The sequence below is a fragment of the Malaclemys terrapin genome, chromosome 5 (genome assembly GCF_027887155.1).
Source record: "Malaclemys terrapin pileata isolate rMalTer1 chromosome 5, rMalTer1.hap1, whole genome shotgun sequence".
NCBI lineage: Eukaryota > Metazoa > Chordata > Testudines > Emydidae > Malaclemys > Malaclemys terrapin.
In genome coordinates, this window is record NC_071509.1 from 34370053 (window position 1) to 34393246 (window position 23194).

Genomic DNA, 23194 nt, shown 5'->3' on the forward strand with positions numbered 1-23194 from the left:
GCATTATAATAAAGTGTTTTACGTATTACAACTGTCATTTTGAGGTCTTCTGAAAACACAATTGTTCCATTTATCAATAAAAGCAGTACAGTGTCTGTACACTTATCACACACTGTTTGTAAACTAATAAACAGTTGATCAAAGTGGAAACAAAGTATTTATTCGTTCTACCCAAAGTTACCTTTAGCTAAATACTTTAGACCCTACTGCAAGCAGTAGCCACAATATGCACAATTGTTTTAAAAAAAAAGTGTAATTGAAGGAAACAAAGGCTAACTACTTTATTATTAACACATCAATGCTTATAATTGAAAAGAGAGGAAGGAAATGGTATTCATAGATGGTGGTGATTAGATTTTGTGGGATGGGAATTCGCATTGTCATGTGAAAAGTGCATTTGAAAGAAAAGGTGTCTGATGCTTAAGAATTCAAATGGTTCAGAAGTTAAACTTTCTCAATGTTCTTCTTTGAAGAATGCTTCTCATTCCCTAATCCTGTCACTTTAGATTTTACAGAACATTACCTCTAGAAAAGTCCAAATTTCACTGATGAATAATGGTCCCCAAAACCAGAGATTTCTTTTTTTTTATTCTCTCTGGTTCAAACAGAAAATTCGGAATGAACAGATTTTTGGTTTAGATTTTTCATATACTAGTTAAAGAATGTGAAAATGGAACATTTGGCTAGCAATGGCAAGAGGCAAGTTACACCCAGAGTGTAGGCGGACAACAGCTATGCTCAGACATGCGATTGGAGCTCATCCTCAAGAGTAGGCAGAGGGAGAAGGCTGAGAAGAAAAACCCTATGCTCTGACAGTAGGCAGAAAAAGGCAGGCATAGTACTTGCCAACAGGCGTTGGGCAGGGGAAAGTAGACAAGAGCTGAGGGATTTATAAGGGCATCAGATGTGGGGAGAAGAAGACAAACGCTTGGAGAAAGAGAGGGACAGGAAGAGAGAGACTGAGGGGTAAGAAAAATGGAGTTAAACACAGTAATAGAAATGCACAATGTTTATTTCTCAGGTAAATGTTTATTAAGTAAATTTTACTTGCCATAACGGGGAGTCGAAGGGAGAATTTTGTCATAAACTAGTGAAAATCAGTTGTCTGTCAACAACTTGGCCAGTCCTTATTTTAGTCCATTTTAAGTGCTTATTTCAGTGTGGATATTTCCTATCTGGATGGGATCTGAACTATGGCAAAAACTGCTGAATTTCGCAATGTATGTCTGTCATTTCTGGACTCTTTTAGGACAGTGGTTGCCAAACCATAGTGGGTCCCCACCACTGTCATCTGTTGACCATTAATAGTCTACAGAAAATTGGCTGGTCACATGGTGCTGTCTCTGTTCCTTTATTATAACTGCTGAACTGCACTTAACAGATGCAAAAAATATACGAAATACCTCCCTAATTATTTTCCATGCAGTGTTATTGATTTTCCAATGGGAGGTGGTCTGTTCATGAATATGAAGGGAAATGCTCCAGGAGACTGGCTCTGTAAGAAGTGGTCCATACTATGAGAAAAGTGTAAGCTTTGTTCTAAAAACTTTCTTCTGGAAAGAAAGAACTTATGCCAGCTCATTACAGGTCTGTCTCTCTCTCTCAAAAAATAAATTAATTAATTAAATTAAATAACACATTTTAAAATTAGAATTATCAACATTATGTCTTCTGCACCATGAAAGATTACTCTAATTGATATAAAGTCATTTTTTGTTGGAACTTCTGCATGTGTGCTGTGCAGTAGTCAATGAGACCTTTTTGTGATATAGAGCACCTAGATAATTCACTTTTCCTCTTTTTCCAAGAAAGTAGGATTATAGGACACTGGCATGCATGATAAACACATACTCTACTTTTTGTCTTTTATTTCTCAGAAACTCCTTTCAATTAAAAGTCCCCAAGTATTTAATTTGGACTTCATAAAACAGTTATTGCATATTAAAGAAATAAAAACTACACATTAAAGGGATATTTGCAGAGTATTAAAAACTATACAATAGGTCCATATCAGTTTCACAGTTACAAATCTATTACATAGTTTTTAGTCCTTGGTGAATGTTTAATAATCAGTATTCAAATAACATAGATTAACTGTCCTATTAAATCTAAATTAATTGTGGTTTTGGGAACATTAATTTAAAAGGTTACCTATTTTCCCTGCAGATCTGATCTTTCTGTATCACATTTTTTCATTAAAATTAGTGTTAAAGACTCTGTGTAAATTTGTTTCATGTTTCATTTAGAATATAGTTACCAGGCACTCTGAATACCTGTGAAATCACATTCTCCCAAGCTTCATTGCTAATAGAGATATAAAGATTCTCTCCTATTGTCTTCTAATGTAATTAGCATTACCTGGTGGTAATAAAGACTTCACACATTTGTTTAAAAAAAGGTAATCCCTGTTGATTCAGGAACTGACATTCAGCAGTTCATCAGGACCAATGAGTGAAGATCTACCTCTGGGGTATGCACATTTTGAATTTACAAAATGGCTAATTTGCAGCAAAAGATCAAAAATTAGAAATGTAGTGAATATATTAATTTTAATGACAAGTTTCAGAGTAACAGCCGTGTTAGTCTGTATCCGCAAAAAGAAGAACAGGAGTACTTGTGGCACCTTAGAGACTAACAAATTTATTAGAGCATAAGCTTTCGTGGACTACAGCCCACTTCTTCGGATGCATATAGAATGGAACATATAATGAGGAGATATATATACACACATACAGAGAGCATAAACAGGTGGGAGTTGTCTTACTAACTCTGAGAGGCCAATTAATTAAGAGAAAAAAAAAAAAAAAAAAAAAAAAACTTTTGAAGTGATAATCAAGCTAGCCGAGTACAGACAGTGTGATAAGAAGTGTGAGAGTACTTACAAGGGGAGATAGTCAACGTTTGTAATGGCTCAGCCATTCCCAGTCCTTATTCAAACCGGAGTTAATTGTGTCTAGTTTGCATATCAATTCTAGCTCTGCAGTCTCTCTTTGGAGTCTGTTTTTGAAGTTTTTCTGTTGTAATATAGCCACCCGCAGGTCTGTCACTGAATGACCAGACAGGTTAAAGTGTTCTCCCACTGGTTTTTGAGTATTTTGATTCCTGATGTCAGATTTGTGTCCATTAATTCTTTTGCGTAGAGACTGTCCGGTTTGGCCAATGTACATGGCAGAGGGGCATTGCTGGCACATGATGGCATAGATCACATTGGTAGATGTGCAGGTGAACGAGCCCCTGATGGTATGGCTGATGTGATTAGGTCCTATGATGATGTCACTTGAATAGATATGTGGACAGAGTTGGCATCGGGGTTTGTTACAAGGATAGGTTCCTGGGTTAGTGGTTTTGTTCAGTGATGTGTGGTTGCTGGTAATTTTCTCTTAATTAATTGGCCTCTCAGAGTTAGTAAGACAACTCCCACCTGTTTATGCTCTCTGTATGTGTGTATATATATCTCCTCATTATATGTTCCATTCTATATGCATCCGAAGAAGTGGGCTGTAGTCCACGAAAGCTTATGCTCTAATAAATTTGTTAGTCTCTAAGGTGCCACAAGTACTCCTGTTCTTCTTTTATTAATTTTAATGTTGCTAAAAGAATTAGCATCACCACAAAAAAAAATCTACCAGTTACTGTATCCCTTGCAGTTCTTTGCCTAATAAGCAGCATTTGAAATTCTAGGATAATGCTGATTACAATTATTTTGACTCAATTAAACTTGCTAAAAACTACACATTAATGTCAGTGATGACTGTCACAGCAGTTTTTTTGATCTGTGAAGTGAGTTGTTTCTTTTGCGGCAAGAAGCAAGATTCATAAAGGTTAAGACCTGAAGGGACTGTTATGTCTAGTCTGATCTCAAGTATAACACTTGCCGTTACATTTCATCCGGTTACCCTTGTATTGAGTCCAATAACTTGTCTGACTAACTAAAGCATGGATGTCTTCCAGAGAGACACCCAGATTTGGTTCTTGTAGGGTTACCATTCGTCCGGATTTACCCGGACATGTCCTCCTTTTTGTGCTAAAAATAGCGTCCGGGGGGAATTTGTAAAGCACTCACAATGTCCGGGATTTCCCCCTCCCCCGGCACAGCAGAGTGAGCGGCTGGGAGGGCTGCAGGAAAGTCCCGGGCTGGACTCCGGAGCAGCTGGAGAGGAGCTCCGCCCTGCATTCTGAGCAAGTGTCTCAGCACAAAGTGCAGCCCTCCCCTTTTGCAACTGGGAGCGGTTTCTGCCATGCAGCGTAGCAAAACGGGAGCGAGAGCACTTTGTGCTGATACAAGGGCAGCTCTCCCCTGCAACCCGGTCCGGACCTGGGACCGGGTTTTGTTGTGCAGGGCCAGGGACCGGGTTTTGTTGTGCTGGGGAGCTCAGCCATGTGTCCGGCTCGCACAGAGCCCAACACCCTGTTCTGAGCAGCAGGGTAAGGGGGGCAGGAGAAGGGGCAAGGAGGTTCTGGAGGGGGCAGTCAAGAAACGGGGGGGGGCTTTTTGGGGGGAGTGGAGAAAGTTTTGGGCAGTCAGGGTACAGGTAGGGGGTAGGGTCCTGGTGGGCAGTTGGGGGGGGTCTTAGGAGGGGGCAGTTAGGGGACAAGGAACAGGGAGTCTTAGGTAGGGGGTGGGGTTCTGGAGGGCAGTTAGGAGCAGGGGTCCCAGGAGGGGGCAGTCAGGGGACAAGGAGCGGGGGGGGTAGGGGGCTGGGAGTTCTGGGGGGGAGCTGTCAGGGGGCAGGAGTGGGGAGAGGGATCGGAGCAGTCAGGGGACAGGGAGCAGAGGGGTTTAGATGGGTTGGGAGTTCTGGGGGGGGGGCTGTCAGGGGGCAGGAGTGCGGAGAGGGATCGGAGCAGTCAGGGGACAGGGAGCAGAGGGGTTTAGATGGGTTGGGAGTTCTGGGGGGGGCTGTCAGGGGGCAGGAGTGCGGAGAGGGATCGGAGCAGTCAGGGGACAGGGAGCAGAGGGGTTTAGATGGGTTGGGAGTTCTGGGGGGGGGCTGTCAGGGGGTGGGGAGTGGTTGGATGGGGCGTGGGAGTCCCAGGGGTCTGTCTGGGGGTGGGGGTGTGGATAAAGGTTGGGGCAGTCAGGGGACAAGAGGCAGGGAGGCTTAGATAGTCCTGGGGGGCAGTTAGGGGCAGGGGTCCCAGGAGGGGGTAGTCAGGGGACAAGGAACGGGGGGAGGGTTGGGAGGTCAGGGGGGGCGGGAAGTGGGAGGGGCAGGGGCGGGGCTAGGGCGGGGCTCCTCCCGTCCTCTTTTTTGCTCGCTGAAATATGGTAACCCTAGTTCTTGTTATGCTTTTCTCCACTAAATTAAAGGGCCCCTTACTATCCAGTATTTTCTCTGTGTAAATGTACTTATACAGTGTAACAAACTCACCTCTCAATCTTTGGAAATGTCTACACTTGGAGCTGATGGTGTTATTCCCAGCTCAAGGAGATATATTCATGCTAGAGCTTATTGAGCTAACATGCTAAAAACAGAGTGTAGCCATGGCAGAGTAACCTGCAGGATGGGCTAGCTACTTTGAGTATGTGCCTATCCAAGACCCTAGGCATGTACTTGAGGAAGTTAGTCGATCCCACAGTTCGTGCTGCTACAGCTTCACTCTATTTGTAGCACACTAACTTGATGAGAGCTTGGGCAAATCAGTTTCCTCAAGGAGGAAATCACACACTCCAGCTCCAAGGCAAATATACACTTTTTAATAAGCTACACAGATTGAGTTCTTTTAGTCTCTTACTGTAAGGCATTTTCTCCAGCCCTGGAATCATTTTTGCGGCTCTTTTTGTGCTCTCTCCAAGCTTTCAGTATCCTTTAAAAATGTGGACACTAGAAGTGGATGCAGTATTTCAGTATCAATCTCACAAATCAAACACCTACAGAGGTAAAATCACCTCCCTGTTCCTAGAGTAGCAGCCGTGTTAGTCTGTATCCGCAAAAAGAACAGGAGTACTTGTGGCACTCTGTATGCATCCGAAGAAGTGGGCTGTAGTCCACGAAAGCTTATGCTCTTAATAAATTTGTTAGTCTCTAAGGTGCCACAAGTACTCCTGTTCTTTTTCCCTGTTCCTACTCGCTATTCCCCTGCTTATACAACAAAGGATTATATTAGCCCTTTTTGTCACAGCATTATACTGGGAGTTGATGTTGACTTGCTTGCTCTACTATGATCCCGAATCCGTTTCAGGATCACTGCTTTCCTGGATATAGTTCCCCATTCTGTAAGTATGGCCAGCATTGCTTATTCCTAAATGAATAACTTTGCATTTGTTTGTAGTAAAAATGCATTTTGTTTGAATAAGCCCAGTATAACAAGTGCTGGGTAATAACATAAGACTTGCTTTTGCTCTTTATTAAAAGAACAATATACAGAAATGTCTCAGTTACAGCTAGCATTAAACCGTGTACATACAGACTGCCCTCCTGGTGCCTCATCCAAACTCTTCCCTCCTGTAATTTATGTTCCTCTCTCTAAGTTCCATGTAGATTGCTACACATGTGATCCTGACCACTTTGTATGACTGCTCTGTCCTCATAATTTTTTTTTACCATTCCACTAATTTTTGTGTCATCTGCAAATTTTATCCACAGCAAATTCATATTTTCTTCCAGATCATTGATGAAAATGTTGGATTGTGTTGCGCAGAGGCCTAGTGCCAATCCCTGCAAAATCCTACAAGAAACACCCCATTCAGTAATGTTTCCTCATTGATTTCTACTTTTTGAGATCTGTCAGTCAACTTGTACTCTATTGATACTCTATAATGCTAATGTTTTAATCAGAATGTCTTGAGGTTCTAAGTTAAATGCCTTGTAAAAGTCTAAGTATATATCCTTTTCACAATTACCTTTATCAACCAAAATTGTAATCTTAAACAATGAATTCAGGTTTACTTGACAATACCTATTTTCCACAAATCCGTGTTAATTGGTATTAATTATATTCCTATCCTTTAATTCTTGATCAACTGAATTCTATATCAGCTTTTCCATTATTTTGTCTAGGATTGATGTCAGTCCACCCAGTCTATAGTTACTTGAGTCATCCCATTAGCCATTCCTGATTATTGGCATAACATTAGCACTCTTCCTGTCGTCTGGAATTTCCTCATTATGCTTAAGATTTATTAAAAATTAATATCAACAGGCCAGATATCCCCTTTTAAGACACTTGGTCCTCTTGATTTAAAAATGTTTATCCCTAGTAAATGATGTCTAACATCCTTCTTATTTACTAATGATTTGGAAAGTACGCCACATCCTCATGTGATACAAGTACGTCATCCTGCTTCTTTCCAAGTCCAGAACAGAACAGACATATTTATTGAACACTTCTGCCTTTTCTGCATCATTAGAAATTTTACCATCTCCATCTAGTAATGGACCTATACTATTGCTAGGATTTCTTTTGTTACTAACATACTTTAAACATCTCTTTCTTATAGGCCTTAGCCCTGCTAGCCATGGATTTTCCCCTGGTGAGTTTAGTTTCCCTTATCAGTTTTCAGCACTTCATAACTTCACGTTGGGTGTAAAGCCACAAATTCTTTTAGAAATTTATACCAATTACTGGAATGGAGAGGAGCTGGTATAGTGTTGGAGTGGGTCCTTCTGAAGAACCATTTGGATCCATTTCTGTGAGGTAGTAAAGTTGATAGGAGTTGAGAGCACTCTGCACCTGGCAGGATCAGCCAAAAGCACTCTCTAAACTAGGAAAATAGGTAGTGTTCAATGTTAGCTAGCATATTTCAATTGCTTAATCCCTTGGGTCAACCTCAAATTTGCAGAAGGCGTTAAACCTAATCTACACTAATGTTTTAAAACCTGTTAGTTAAAATATGCTAGCTAACACTTGTTAAACACTAACTATTTTGCTAGTCTAGATAAATTCTAAGTCAGTTTTTCTTCTGTTGCTCATCTGATGCTAGTTATACTACATCAGGGGTAGGCAACCTATGGCACGTGTGCCGAAGGCGGCACACGAGCGGATTTTCATTGGCACTCACACTGCCTGGGTCCTGGCCACCAGTCCGGGGAATTCTGTATTTTAATTTAATTTTAAATGAATTCTTAAACATTTTAAAAACCTTATTTACTTTACATACAACAATAGTTTAGTTATATATTATAGACTTATAGAAAGAGACCTTCTAAAAACATTAAAATTTATTACTGGCACGCGAAACCTTAAATGAGAGTGATTAAATTAAGACTCGGCACACCATCTCTGAAAGGTTGCCAACTCTTGTACTACATCCTCTCTGGCTCCATTCCTCACTATAGTGTTTGTAATTTTTATTGCTGCTCTTCACCCCCCCAAGCCACAGTGTGATCTATGTTTTTAATGCAGCTCTTTCCCTTCCTTCCTCTACTTCCCCACCCCATCCTCACTCCTTTCTCCATTCAAATTAACTGTTGATCAAAATCCGATTTTGCTAGCAAAATACTATTACTAGCATTTACTGCTATTAAAAATCTAACTGCACTGCTTTGCCTCTGACAGCCAAGGGGAAATTGAAATTATGTACCCATTTAAAAGTAGAGGAAAAATGTGGGAGGTGGAGGGAGAGAGACAAATTATAGGCCACTAAATTTAACTTCAATACCTGATAAATTACTAAAACAATTAGCAAAGCAGCTGCAATCAGTCTGTAAACAGCTAGAAGAAAATACTGCAATAAATAAATTGTTACTATGTTTGTAAAAAACACAAATGAAGTGAAACCAAAGTAATTGATTTCTTTGATGCAATAATGAGCTTAGTGTGTAAAGTAAAAGTAGTAGACATAGACTATCTTGACATTAGTAAGACACTAATATTAGTTCCACATGACATTCTCAGAAGGAAACTAAATAAATGTGGATTAGATGGAACCATTGTAAAATGAATACACAGGTAAAATAAATCAAACATTGAGAATGATTATGAATTGTTCAGCTGCTAGTTCAGAAGAGGTCAAAAGCATTTTGGATGATCAAACACCATACAAAACTCAATTTAGTACAGGAGTAATTTTTACAGCATTTAATATAAGAAACACCTAAATAAAGAAACTCAGCGGACCAGCAAAAATTGACAGCCATTTCAGCTCTAAGCCATCACTAGAGTTTTTGCTACTCTACTGCATTTCTTTATTTAGGTATTTGATTTATTAAATGTTATAAAACATAACCTAAATTGAGCTTTGATTAGTATGTGATAATCTAAAATGTGTTTTAACTGCTGACTTTGGTTTTTACTCATTTGAATCCACTTATATATAAAAAATAATTTTGCTTGAGTTAAGGTTTGTGGCTTTTTGTTGTGACTAAGGGACAAGGTGTCTCGTGGAATCAGATTCATTTGGGATCAATTGTTATATTTTCATTAATAGGTTAGCAGAAGGAATATTATTTATTTGTATTACTGTAACACTTAGGAGTCCCAGTCATGAACCAGGACTCCATTTTGCTAGGAGCTATAAAATCACAGAACACTATTACTTTCCCTGCCTCCAAGAGCTTAATTATATGACAAGAGATAATAGATGAGTACAGACAGATGGGGGAGTACAAGGAAGCAATGAGACAATATGAGTCAGCATTCTAGGCAATGATCTCAGTATACCAGCCGCCTAACTATTGTCAAGTTTTTTTGTAAACATCATGGAAAAGGGGAGTTTTGAGTAGGATAGCGAGTTAGTTTTGCAAATGTTTACAGGGAGCTCCTCTCATGTGTGGGGGCAGAATGGGAAAAAGCACAAAGGTGGAGAAAAGAACACTAGTCCAGTCTGAGGATTATAAGAAAATATGATAAAGATTAGAATTAAATATTGTATGGAGAGCATAAAAATTGGAGAAAAAGGTTTAAATCAATAGGAGAGTGAATGAACAAATGTGACGAACAAAGTGGCTTACATATGTGTCATCAAATACCTTTCATGCTAAACATTTGCAGGCACAGGAGCTAATAATATAATTAGGGTTGGAGAGATTAGATTTTTATCAGTCAATGTCAGTAAAAGTGGATTTCATCGTACACATACAAACAGTTGGAAAAAAAATGTTGCTTGAGAAATATTAGGGCTTGATTTAATTATATTTATTTTGTATATTTTGGTGTGTGATGTTGACAATTTGTTTACCGGTTATAAAGCTTTAACTTACTGAGCATCAGCTTCAAAGTTTGTCTCTCAGAAATTGGTCCAATAAAATATATTACCTCCCCCACTTGTCTCTCAGAGGGAAGAATGGCACCCACAACCTTGCTAACAGTATTTACTGCAGCATTCTGGGATTCCCCTACAGATTTCCTGTCCAGTTACTGGCCTTGCCTAATTTTTCTTAGCTTGAGGTGACTTGGTTACAGTCAACTTTTAAAACTTCATGCTTGAGGGCTTAAGCCAATCTCCAACTACTGGCTTTTAGGCAGGGGTGGCTCTAGCTTTTTTGCCACCCCAAGCACGGCAGGCAGGCGGCTTTTGGCGGCATGCCTGTGGGAGGTCCCCGGTCCCACGAATTCAGCAGCATGCCTGCGGGAGGTCCGTCTGTCCTGCAGCTTTGGAGTACCTGCCGCTGAACTGTCGCCAAATCCGCAGGACTGGCGGACCTCCCGCAGGTGTGCCGCCAAAGGCTGCCTGACTGCTGCCCTCGCAGGGACCAGCAGGGCGCCCCCCCATGGCTTGCTGCCCCAGGCACGCGCTTGGAGCGCTGGTGCCTGGAGCCGCCACTGTTTTTAGGATGAGACCTAAAGTAGGGGCAGATTATCCAAGATCTACATACCGCAGAGTTCTTATCTTTCCTCTGAGCATCTGCTACTGGCCACTGTCAGAGACAGGAAACTGGACTAGATGGATATTGAGTGTGATCCAGTCTGGTAATTCCCATATTTGTAACTGATCACAAGTGTTCATTACAATAAAAAATAGTGGTGAAAATCTTAAAGAAACTTTGTTGGTCTGATTTGGATGATTTTCTAAAGCTTTATCCTAACTTTGCAAAACTCCCCCACACAGTGTCCAACAGCCGTCCAAAAATACACACTAAAGGCAATTGGGAAGCACTACTAAGTGGTGACCGTATGCCTGGCATTGTGCAAGGCACAAATGTAAAGACAGTGTCTGCTTCAAGGTGCTCACAATCTTTTTTTTTTTTTTTTAAAGCTCACTTCAAACAAATCTGCATCCATTTCCCACGTAACCACCCTGGTCTGAGCCAGTATATTTTTGTCAAATTTTATATGGCTGTCATCACTCAGACCGCTGTTTAGTTTTAATGTTTGGAGCATCACATTTGTCTGAAAACATATCCATATTTAATCTACCACAGATTGAATTCATGTTGTTCTATACAGTTGAACTACCAAATCCTTTGTGGCTTGGGAGCTGTGTAACCGAGATAAAAATCCTTTGTGTTATCCTACCAGTTGACATAACCTGGGACACTTGAGATGACAGCGCTTAGGCTATGGACACACTCAGTATGGTCCCTGAGCAACATAAATTACACCGACCTAAACGCAGCGTGGACAGTGCTCTGTCGGCAGGAGAGCTTCTCCAGCCAACATAGCTACTGCTGCTCACTGGGACTGGAGTAATTAAGTCGATGGGAGAGCTCTCTCCTGTTGGCTTAGAGCGTCTGCACTAGCAGCAGCTGCCCTCTGTAATGTACATATAGGCCTAGATCTGTTTGGCCAGGGGCAGAACTTTCTCAGTGAAAGGCTCTCATTTCTGGCATTTGCTCCCCCCAGTTGTCTGATGTAGCCAATGTAACTTAACCTTCAGAGATGCTGCAAGGCCCTTCAACTTCCCAGGCTTGCTCTGATGGGATTGATTAGTATTTCAGGGAATAACTTTGGCATCATAAACCAAGTCCACTGTTGATGATACTATTGTTTATTAACCTCACCTACTTTATATAATCTACCTCTTGAACACAAATGTGAAAAACGGAATGCTTATTTTAGTGTCTTGAGAAGATGCACAGCTGAAGAACTCCTTGCTCCTCTAAATGCAAATGCTATTAAAATCACTTTTTGAGCAATTAAAGAGCATTAGGTAGAGTCTCAGTTAAGATATATTTACCTCTAAAATGTATTCATCACTCTCTTCAAAAGTAAAGCCCTAGAGCAAAATGCATGTAGTTGTCAGCAGCTTTAGTTAAAGCTAAAATTAGCCATGCTGATTAAATGGATTTTGCATAACCTTAACCATTAATCCTTCATATTGGTCTTTTGCTTTGAAAAATCTTGAAGCACCAATAACTTAAAGGTGGCTTACTGAGTCACTTTTTAATGCTATTTAGTTAAGATTTAAACCTTTGTATAGTAGTTAATATTGACACCTTCTTTTACAACAACCAACCACTTCTTACATGTGCTTGACTAACAAAACAGACCTATTTATTTCAAGGAAAGACTAGCAGCACATGCAGAGCAGATAACTTTAATTTAAAGAATAAAAAGCATACTAATGAGAAGAAATTAGAGGCCACAATAATATATTCTTCAATTTTTGCCATTCTCAATGTACAGCATTCCCTTAAAACTTGCAAATAATATTTCCTTTCATGCTAAGTTTTCATTTGTTTTCACTTGGTGAACATAGGTCCTTATTTTCTAATGCCTAGATTGTCCCCTTATCTGTCTTGGCCAAGCAGGGGAGTAAACCCCAGCTGCAGACTTCCCTGGAACTGGAACTTGAGGCTAGGTCTGTTGTGGAGCATAGCTCCTGCTATCCAGATACTCCCTGTGAGCAAGCCGGCGGTGGGGAGGAGGTTGAGCTTTGGATCCTCCTCCATCTTCCAGCCAGACATCAGAGTTGAATTAAGTCACTCCCATTAATGCCTGCATTAACTTTATCTCACCCTAAACCAGAGCAAGAGGGGAGCAGAAGAGGAATTGTACCTCTGAAGGATGTCAGAGGGCACAATGCCTCTTGGGGTGGTGCAACTTGTGCATCTGCTCCTTGCTCAAGCTATGCCTAATGGAACAGTCTAGCTCTATCTGAGCTCCACAGCTCTCTTGGTCAGAGAGCATTATTAATAATGGCATCAAACGTCAAGGAACAACTGTGCATGTCAAGGAACAACTGTCACAGACAGCCTCACTTGGGAGTTTCCATATTCCTGATAGTTATTTTTTCATCCTTGAAATAACTGCAAGCAAGGCTGGAGGACTAACTGATTCTTCTTCTCCTTCACCTTAGACACCTTTAGAAAATGTCTAAAAGTGAGCTATTGCAGTGGGGGTAATGATTATAGATCCCAAGTTGGTTTTGCAAGTCAGGCAACTTGAAGAAGTCAATTAGCAAGCAAATTATTAATTAATTGAGCACTTGGTGTTCTTAGTTTTTTATATCAATTAGGTTTTTCCCCTCCATGTTCAAGCATTACTTCATTATTTTTTTTAAATATCACTTAATCAGCAATGAACTCAAATCAGCTGACAGTTGCATTTTGTTTATATATTTAATTAATCAATACAACTAGCTGAAAACCTCCAGCAACATTTATCATGTTATGTTTTGCTGAGTAACTGGCCAAATGATTCAATGGTTCAAGGGTCAATTCAATAAGAAACTGAAGTTAGCTGAAATAGAGGATTTTCTGACTCTTCAGTGGGTGGCCTTGTGGATGATCCATGGTCATATCACTTCACCTTTGTGTGGGGAATCTGTCCCTCTGTGCTATGCCCATTTGGAGGGTGGGCAGGGGTTCTGCTAGTATAGCTCCAATGAAGGGACTATGTTGGGCGGGAGCTGATACTGAGGCACAGAGCCTGTGTGTGGATGGTCCAGCTTCCATTAGATCCTGGAGATGCAAGCTGATCATGGGGAATCTGAGGGCAACACGCCCTGCTTGTTGCAGTGTTTTCTTCCCCTCTGGCCTGCTCCTGGGCTTTTCTACAGGACAACTTAATCTGGACACTCATTCTTATTTAATGCAAACACATAAGAACCTAAGGTATCATTAATATGCTGTTACATGTTTAAAAAAATTCTGTATTAAGGGGGAAATAAACAAATGGCTAGAAAATTAATGGCCATAAAGTATTCAATGAAAATATCAAGATCTTGCCGGAAACAAAGGAAGTTGGAATAACATTAACCAGACCTTCTCATGAAATGTATTCCCAACCTGCTTGATTGAATTGATATTCATAACTTTCCTAGGAGAACAATACTTTTGTTTAAATTCTCTCCTTGTATAGCCATTTACAAAGGTATGCTGAATGCAGTAATCCAGCTATATAACAATCACAGGCTTTATAAGCAATATCACATGACAGAGCATGCTGAAAGAAAGACACACATATCTTCAGTCTGTTCTAGACATTACGCCAAGTTTGAGCACTGTAACTACTAGAGAAACATAGATCTCTTAAAGTGTACACACACATCCTGAAGTCTTCAAAAAAACCTTTAGAAATAATCTGCATTACATGAATCTGCCTTGAATAGTTAGTAGACTAAATCCTGAGAATGTGTTTAAAAAAAAAAGTTTAAGAAAACCTGTACGCCAGCTATCGTGGCAGTATAACCATGCCAAATGAAACCATTTCAAAAATTAGTTTTTAAAACATCAGCTTCGGTGTGCAGAGGAGAACAAGTTAATAAAATTCAGGGTGTTTTAATATGCTATGACTCTGCTTCACTCAATGCTTCATTTTGCTCTTATTTAGGGCCTGAGTCAATTTCTATTTAAAAATCAATGGAAAGGCTCCTGTTGACTTCATTGAGGGGGGTTTGGTCAGATTCCTATCCCGTCCATATTCCAGATTGGGACATCTTCATTCTATTTGTATGAAGTTTATTGTTAAGGAAGCTGATGCCCTTTCTGGGAAATGTGACAGCTATATAGAATAGGAACCATGTGTGCTTAAAAGAAGAGATTAGTAAATACAGGAAGAGGTGGTTTAAAAGAGCAACATGACTGTAGTTTTCTTATATACACAGTAGAAAATTTTGATGAGAATGCGTGCAGATAGTAAAGCTTCTTCAGGGCCAGACAAAGAAGCATTTACACAAGAGATCATCACAGAGCTGACTGCCCTGATGCTATTCTTCAGCCCACATATTCAAAGAATGAAGTCTTCTTGAACCACTTCTTTAGTGTAATAGACATAAACATGTTTTTCTGTTGTCATGTTGACAGGGGTGAAAGTGAGCCAGTAAGGGCCAGTATGGCGTACCGGTTAGAAGCTGGTATCGGCCCATATGCAGCCGATGTTAAAGCGCTGCCATGGCATCACTTTAACATCGCTGCCCTTTTTGCCCCTCCCTTTTGGCCGCCCTGCCGGTAAGGACCCTACCGGCAGGGCTGCTGACAGGGCGGGGGTGGGGTGGGAAGGGGCAGCAACGTTAAAGCGCTGCCGTGGCAAAGGACCCACCTTAAAGCGCTACCATGGCAGCGCTTTAACTTCATTTCCCCTTTTACCCCCCCTGGCCACCGACAGGGGCCAAAAGAGGCAGCTGCCCCGAGGCCGATCGCCACCGGAGCCCCGGGCGGCACGGGCCAGGCAGCACAGATGGGCTGGCTGTGGGAGGCTGACCCCAGCCCCGCCCCTTCCGCCCGAGGCCCCGCCCCTTCCAGGGGCCCAGAGCCGGGCCCCTGTACTGATAAAAATTTAATATTACTTTCATTCCTGCATGTTGGTCCATCTTTTCTCTGTGCCTACATTTTTCTTCCTCTTACTTGAAAAAACATATTATAGGTGCCACAAGTAGTTAAGGTTGCCTGAAACTTTCCATTATAAGACCCTGTTTTCAATTGTTTATAACTTTGCTAAACTTTTAACTATTTGGGCTAACCTTCTCATGCCAGGGGTCTGCTTACGGCTGCATTTTTATTTGGGAGGGGAGCAAGTTTCAGCTAAAATGTTCAGCCATTTCTGACAGCAAGGATAGGGGGAAAATACTGTTGTTTTGCCCATCTTAAAAAAAAGTCTAGTTCCTCCATGATTATGAGCAGAGACTTGAAATTTGGTCCCTGGCCACCCTGATATCAGGAAGTATCTTTTGCCATCCCTGTGAAAATTCAGCAAAATTTGGCCAAAATATAAGCCTTTGAAAAATCGCAGTTGACACATGCTCAGTTAATGCTAGAGTAGAGCAGCTAAATTCTCCAAAGATCCTGTCTGCACTGAGCATGCTCCATCCCTTCACAGCTGCTACGTGTCAACTGGATTGTTCATGAACTATCCCCATAGAGAGATTGAGCATACTCCATCCCCAGATGGCAGGACTTTTCCTGTGACTACCCCTCTTGCTGGTGCTCAATCAGCATGGAGGAGAAGAAGGAAGCAGCCTGAGTGGAATGCAGATGTGGGAAGTGTGGGGCTGGGACAGGGAAGAGATGTGAGATAGGGGCACCAGGAGCAGGAGCTTGAGAGAGAGAGAGAGAGAGAGAGAGAGAGAGAGGTTAGAGCCTGGAGCTAGGAAGGTGGTGTGAAGGATAGGAGTAGAGGCAGGAAAAAAAGAGTGGGAGCCATGGGGACTGTTTGTCTTTGTCTAGACTGCTCACAGGATTAGGCTCCATACAGGGTAGTGTAAAGTAAATAGTTTTATTTACAAGGTTTTCAAATACACACTCTGCTCTCAACAATCCAGCCTAGCTCAGCATATACACATGCATGTGTGTACAAACAGACCCAGTATATGAGTCCCTTCCTGTGCCTCTTGAAGGGATGATGCACCAGTTAGCTAACAGTGCATGAATACATCAGTTTCCCCTGTCAACAGAAGAAGTTGGGGGATGCCATTATTAATGCTCCTGCTTAATAATGGTATTAGGTCATAGTTCTTCCACTCTTTGGTTTTAAATCTTCTCATATGTCTGGAGTGAGTGTTGCTTCCTGTATTTGTAGGCACAGCCGTAGTGCCATCTGGTAATTGTGCGTGTGTTGGTTGTAACTATGTTGTCTCTTCTCTGTGCCTGGTGGGCAGTTATAAAGGGCTTGTTTGTATTGCAGTTAGTATTCTTTTCACCTGCCATTTCAGCATCAGGGGCTGTGTTTTCTCATCAGGCGCGGTTGCACTAATAGGAACATGCCTCAGGGTCTGCGATTTCACCTAAACCAACTGTCCATTCTTGGTCTGTATTACATATGACTTGGATTGTTCCACTGGTTCAATTATTGTGCTGGTGTCATTGACCCCTTGAACTTTGCTTGTTATGCTATTAGGTTTTTGTCATGCTCCTCTCTGGTTACTGCCATAGACCTGAATGTCATCAATGATGATTTCAACCCCTCTCTGACCCTCTAGTGTTTTGTGCACCTTTTTCTGGAATATCTTTTGTGCAGATGATATACCCAAGGGCATTCTTTTGAAGCTCCATCTTCTGAATGCAGTGTTGAAAGTAGGTAACTTGCTAGTCTCTTCATCCAGTCTGATCTGCCAGTATCCGGACTGAACATCTAGTACACTGAATACTAGGGAAGCTGTAGTGTTCCCGCAATAATGCTTTTTTGTGGTCTTAAGGGTCTATGCGTATTAGGATCACACAACACCAGTTTCAGAGTAGCAGCCGTGTTAGTCTGTATCCGCAAAAAGAACAGGAGTACTTGTGGCACCTCAGAGACTAACAAATTTATTAGAGCATAAGCTTTCGTGGACTACAGCCCACTTCTTCGGGTTCCTTTCTACTGCAATCATCGAGATCACCCATTCTGATGGTCTCTCCACCTTTTCAGTTATACCCAATTGTTTCATATGCTGGAGTTCCTTATCCACTTTGAGCCTCATTGTTAAAGGCAGTTTTCATGATGTGTATACTACCGGCACTGCGCTTGTAGACAGCTTGATTTTGTAATATCCCAGTAGACATCCCATGCCTTCAAACAAAGCAGGAAATCTTTTCTTAATTTCCTTTGCTGTGAAAGGTCCTTTTATGGATTCTACTACCCTGAGGATTTTTATTGAGTTTATTGATTTTAAATCTGTCAGTCCCAGTACTGGTTTTGCTGGTGAGTTTATTACATAGAAATTTAGATTTTAGACTATTTTCCTTATACCTGCATTTAACATTGCCTTTCCCCAGTATATGGAATGGATGCTCTGTACATCCTGATAGTCTTGATGACACCAGATATTAGTGTCCTGGTATGGGCTAGATTTTTCTGATATTCTATATCAGGGATGCAGTTTACTTGTGCCCCTGTGTCAATTTTCAAATGTAATGGGTATTTTTTCTGGATCCATTAAGATAGTTACATATATTTCATCAGTGTCCTTTTCCTTATTCTGTATTGGAGCCAAAAATAATGTTGTGTCTTTGTTATGAAACTCATCTCCTTGGAGCTGTTCTTCAATTGCATGAACTGTGTGCCCCATATTTTTCTGTTGGCCTGACCAGCATGCTCGTGCAAAATTATTTGCTTTGTGGCACTTCATGTATATTTTTCCTTCTTTTGGATATTCCTCTTGCTTTGCATGCTGCAGTCCACATCGCTTGCAAAGCTGCTGTGCTGTGTTTTTGCTACATGCTTCTCCTTTCATGCTGTGTGAGATTGGACTATCATGATTAGTGAAACTGTTGTCAGAGCATAGGCTTAGACTGTGTGGGTGCTCCAGGGCTGGAGCACACATGGAAAAAAAATAGTGGGTGCTCAGCACCCAGCAGCTATTGATCAGCTATTTGGTGGCCCCCGCCGATCAGCTGTTCGGCAGTGGGGGGAGGCGCTCGGGGGAGAGGGTGGAGCGGGGGAAGGAAGAGGCAGAGCAAGGGCAGGGCACTGGTGAGAGGGGGCAGAGGAGGGGTGGAGCATTCACCCAGAAAAATGAAAGTCGGCACTTGGGAGTCAGAGGGCCCATGTTCCCTTGAAGAACTGTTATTGATGAGAACACAGGGGACACGGGGAGTTAGGCTGGAAGCAATGCAGCCACATGGACAGAGCAATGTACAGGGTTTAATATAGTCCCACCTGTTCAACTTAACTGCATTCAGCTTCACTCTTTGCTACCGACACATGGTGGCAGCAGTGGAGCTGTGCGTTCTCTGCAGTGCAGTCACTGGCAGCGTGAGCCATAGAACTTGGTCTGAAGCCCCCCAGAGCTCTGGATTTCGCAGACACAAACCTAGCCTGATGGACCAGGTGGGAGGAGTTTGAGCCGTACATGGACCTAGCTATTCAGGAGGACAATAGCAGGAAAGCAAAATTATTTAACCTTACTGGGGAACAAAGCAGAGAGAGCTGCACCACCGTGAAGCTCGCCACTGCTTCAAGCCTCACAGCAGTCCTAGGAGTGGGTAAATGAGAAGTGGCCCATGCTAGGACAACAAAGCAGGGAATGTGGCATGTTCAACCATTTTAGTTGTGCGTGCAAGAGCAGAAGTAGATCTCAGAAAGATTCAGTCAGACTTATACAAGAGGGGAATGGCACCTCAGATAGTGATGACCACATTACGACTCCTTGAGTCAGATAGTGTAACAGAGGTCATTACAGAGCATAGAGACAGAGAGCCATCAGGAGGCCAACCCCATAGGGAGAGAGGAGATTCCACAGAGAGATAGTTTTCTGGAATCAGAGACAGGTGACAGGGAGACAGAGATAGGACATTCATAATGTGGTCACCTGTTGAGGAGACCAAACTATCTCAAAGACTACCTAACCTAACTAGCTGAGTCTGTGGTAAAGATGTGATTCCAACTCAGCAGTGTGCTAGCAATAGGGCTATCACCTTTGAAATGCAAAAAAACTGCCTCCCCCCACAAGGCAAGCCTGCTGCAACCTCACCCCCAAACACAAGGCAACTCCGCAACCCATCCCCTTCAAGGGCCACTTATCTAGAGAGATAAAACAAACACACATTTGTTATCAATGATGTTATCAGCACATTTTGCCAGCCAATCTTTAGTCTGTTTCGTTTAGCCAGTTGTCATCGAATGTGCAGTTTCTGATGCAAGCTTTTTTTTTTTTTCTCCAGAGGGTATAGTAGGATCACTCGCACCATTGCCCTGATCTTCCATTATTAAAAATGCCTCACATGTCTACTCACTCTTGTGTGACTCAGATCCTCTCTCTCTTACACACACACACTTGCATATTGATGGGCAGACAGCTCATCAGCCAGGAATCTTAACTCTGGTTTGGGGGAGGGGGTGAAGGGATCAATAAGGCCTCCCTGCTCCTCCAGCAAATTGATGTGATATGTACGTATTTCGTGGCGCTGGCCTGATAGCCAGACCTCATAATTGACCAACCCGATCCGCTGAATGACTTCAAAGGGGCCCTGCCACTTAGCCAAGAGTTTGGATGTAGAGATGCATAGCTCCCGAATCGCCAGTCCACAGGCGCGGCAAACTGCTCCCATGGCTACGAGGCAGGAGTGACCTTCAATCCAGCGTTTGTGTTTGGGAAACTTATTTGGCTGATTTGATTGTACCCTCGCAGCTGGTGTTCACGCGCTCAAGAGATGGGTTCGTTATCTTATGTGCATGTATACTGCCTGGCTCTTCTATGCGCAAGAATGTAACCACTAAGAAGAGTTGTAAACAAAGTAAGGAGAGAAATAAAAACCCCAGGAAAAGTTTTCCTGGGAGGCTTTTTGCAAGAGGCTTGTAAAGCTCTCTAGCTACCACAGACCTGGCGTTCTGTTTCCTTTCCTGCGTCGTCACCACAGCTGGTGACCCCGACGTGATACCCCTCTACTCACCGGCTGGATACGCCGAGCGCGCCCGCGGCTGTTTGCCGCCCCTTATTCGTGAGTATGGGGGGGAAACTTTCCAGTGCCCAGAAGGAGCACGCAAGAGAGTTACAAGAGATTATACGACAGCGATCATGTGTCGCTGTCCCGGTCGCTCATATTGAGGACCTCCTAAGGGAAATAGATCGCCAGTGCCCCTGGTATCCAGACTGCGGGTCATTGCAGCTTTTTGATTGGATACAGATTGGGATCACCTTGTATAGTAAACCCCGTGCCCCAGTTCAGTGCCTGCTGCTCTGGCAGCGTTGTAAGGAGGCACTGGAGGGGATCGGCCCCAACAGCCCCAAGCCGGTCCCCCTTTTGCCCCCAGGTGATGGGCCACCCCCCTCCTGCCCACAGCTGACCCTCCCTGCGCCGCCGCCCGTGGCGGCGCCCCCCTGCCTACCGGTCGGGCAGGGGGGCGCTGTCGCCGCGGCGGTGCGGCAAGCGCGTGAGGCCGGTCTCTTGACCGATGAGGAATCCAAGTGTGGGTTCGAGGCGTTTCCCGTCTCTTGGCGGGATAATGGAAATGGGGGGCAGATAGTGGACTGGGAGGCTCTCCCCTACTCAGTTCTGCGCGAGCTCCGCAAGGCAGTTCGTGAGACCGGGGTGCGGTCCACTTTCACCCTGGGGATCTTGGAAGGTGTGTCAAACGGTTACTTCTTGCTCCCCCAAGATTGGAAAGACATGTGTCGCATGGTGCTGTCTCCCGCGCAATACGTTGTGTGGGATAGCGAGTACCAGCGAGAGGCGCTTGCAGCAGCAGCGCAAGGTGGGGGGGCTTATCTTGCTGAGCAGTTATATGGCACAGGGCAGTTTTCGAGCATCCCCGAGCAGGCGGCGGGCACGCCCCGGGTAGCTTTTCCCATCATTGGCCAGTGTGTCCGTCGCGCGTTCCGCAGGGTCCCCGCTGCAGGCGAGTCCTCTAAGTCCTTTGCGGTTACTCGGCAGGGTGCCACCGAACCATTCCACCAGTTTATTGACCGCCTCCAAGAGGCAGTCCAGAGGCAGATTGATAACCCGCAAGCCCAGACTGAACTAATGATAAAATTGGCTTACGAAAATGCCAATGCAGACTGCCGCCGTGCCATGCAGGCAGTGGTCGGGCGCCCCGGGTATACCCTGGCAGAATTGCTGCAGGCGTGTGCTGACGTAGGCACTCAGACCCATCAGATGGCCCTGCTGGCAGCTGCCCTGCACAAGGGGCAGAAGCCTCAGGGGAACTGCTTTAACTGCCAGAAGCCCGGACATTTTTGGCGGGAGTGTCGGGCCCCTGCGGGGGGCATGTGTAAAAACAAACCCAAGCCCCGGACAGACCAGAGGCCCCGCACGCTGTGTCCGAAATGCAAAAAGGGCTACCATTGGGCTGCGCAGTGTCGCTTGGCCGGGGGTGACAGCCGGGTCTTGGCTGCTAACCGAGACAACCCCCCGGGAAACTAGTAGGCGGGCCTGCGACCAGCCCGAGACCCAAGGCCGCGCCCCTCTCCGTGCACGACGCCCCCGCCGCCACAAGGGGCAGTGCGGGGATTGACCTTGTTAATCAGGAAAATATGGATATCACTCTCCCCGGGGAGGTCCTCCTCATGCCGTCCCAGATTCAGGGCCCGCTGCCGGAGGGCATGGTGGGCCTTGTCCTACCCCGCTCGTCCGCCAGCAAGCAGGGCCTGTTTGTGGTGCCTGGGGTGGTGGATTCGGACTATGGTGGAATTATCCATGTTCAACTGTGGAGTCATCTCCCGAAACGGCTGTTTCAGGGAGATGCCTGGGCGCAACTCATACTTGTGCCCTACTCCCTTCCGGCAGGGGGAAGAAACGTTCCCCGAACCGGAGGCTTCGGGTCCACCGACCAGCGCACTATTCACCCACAAGTGGCAGCAGTTGTTAAAGACATTGGAGCACCCCAACCCAAACGCATTTACTGCCTCAACGATCAGCCGTTCGAGGGTGTTATCGACTCTGGGGCAGACATTACCGTCATTGCCGCTGCGCAGTGGCCCGCCCATTGGCCCACAGAGCAGGCTCCGGCAGTTTGGGGTGTGGGCGGGGCACAGGACTCACAACGAAGTGCCCGATGGTTGGAGGTTAGGGCGCCCCAAGGCATCCGCCGCGCCCGTATCCGGCCTATCATTCTCCCCGTCCACCTCAACCTGTGGGGCCGTGATTTATTGACACAGTTCACTGCCACCATCCATATCAATGATTAGGCATACGGCCCTCCCCCTCCGTTGGCTCACTGACGAACCCGTATGGGTTGCGCAGTGGCCGCTTCCTTTAGAAAAGCTGGAGGCCCTCCAGCACTTGGTTAATGACCAGCTGAAGGCAGGACGTTTGGAGGAGTCCACTAGCCCCTTTAATACCCCCGTGTTTGTGATTAAAAAGAAATCTGGCAAGTGGCGCCTCCTGCAGGACCTTCGCGCCATTAACAAAATTATACAGCCTATGGGTCCCCTGCAGTGTGGTACCCCTAATCCCAACCTTATTCCCTGTGATTACCGGTTATTTGTAATAGATTTAAAGGATTGTTTTTTTACCAT

The 23194-nt window shown here is 43.9% G+C and overlaps 1 protein-coding gene across 2 annotated transcripts in view; it reads left to right on the forward strand.

The window, feature by feature from the left end:
• The window catches only part of LOC128837774 (cytosolic beta-glucosidase-like), a 108369-nt gene that overhangs the window by 11800 nt on the left and 73375 nt on the right, over positions 1-23194 (forward strand). The window contains exon 1 of one of the 2 annotated variants that reach the window (XM_054029279.1): positions 7443-7474. The exons of the other annotated variant lie outside the window; for it this stretch is intronic. The gene's annotated coding sequence lies outside the window, so the exon portion shown is untranslated. Of the gene's footprint in view, positions 1-7442; positions 7475-23194 lie in introns of those variants that run through there. 2 annotated transcript variants of the gene reach the window in all.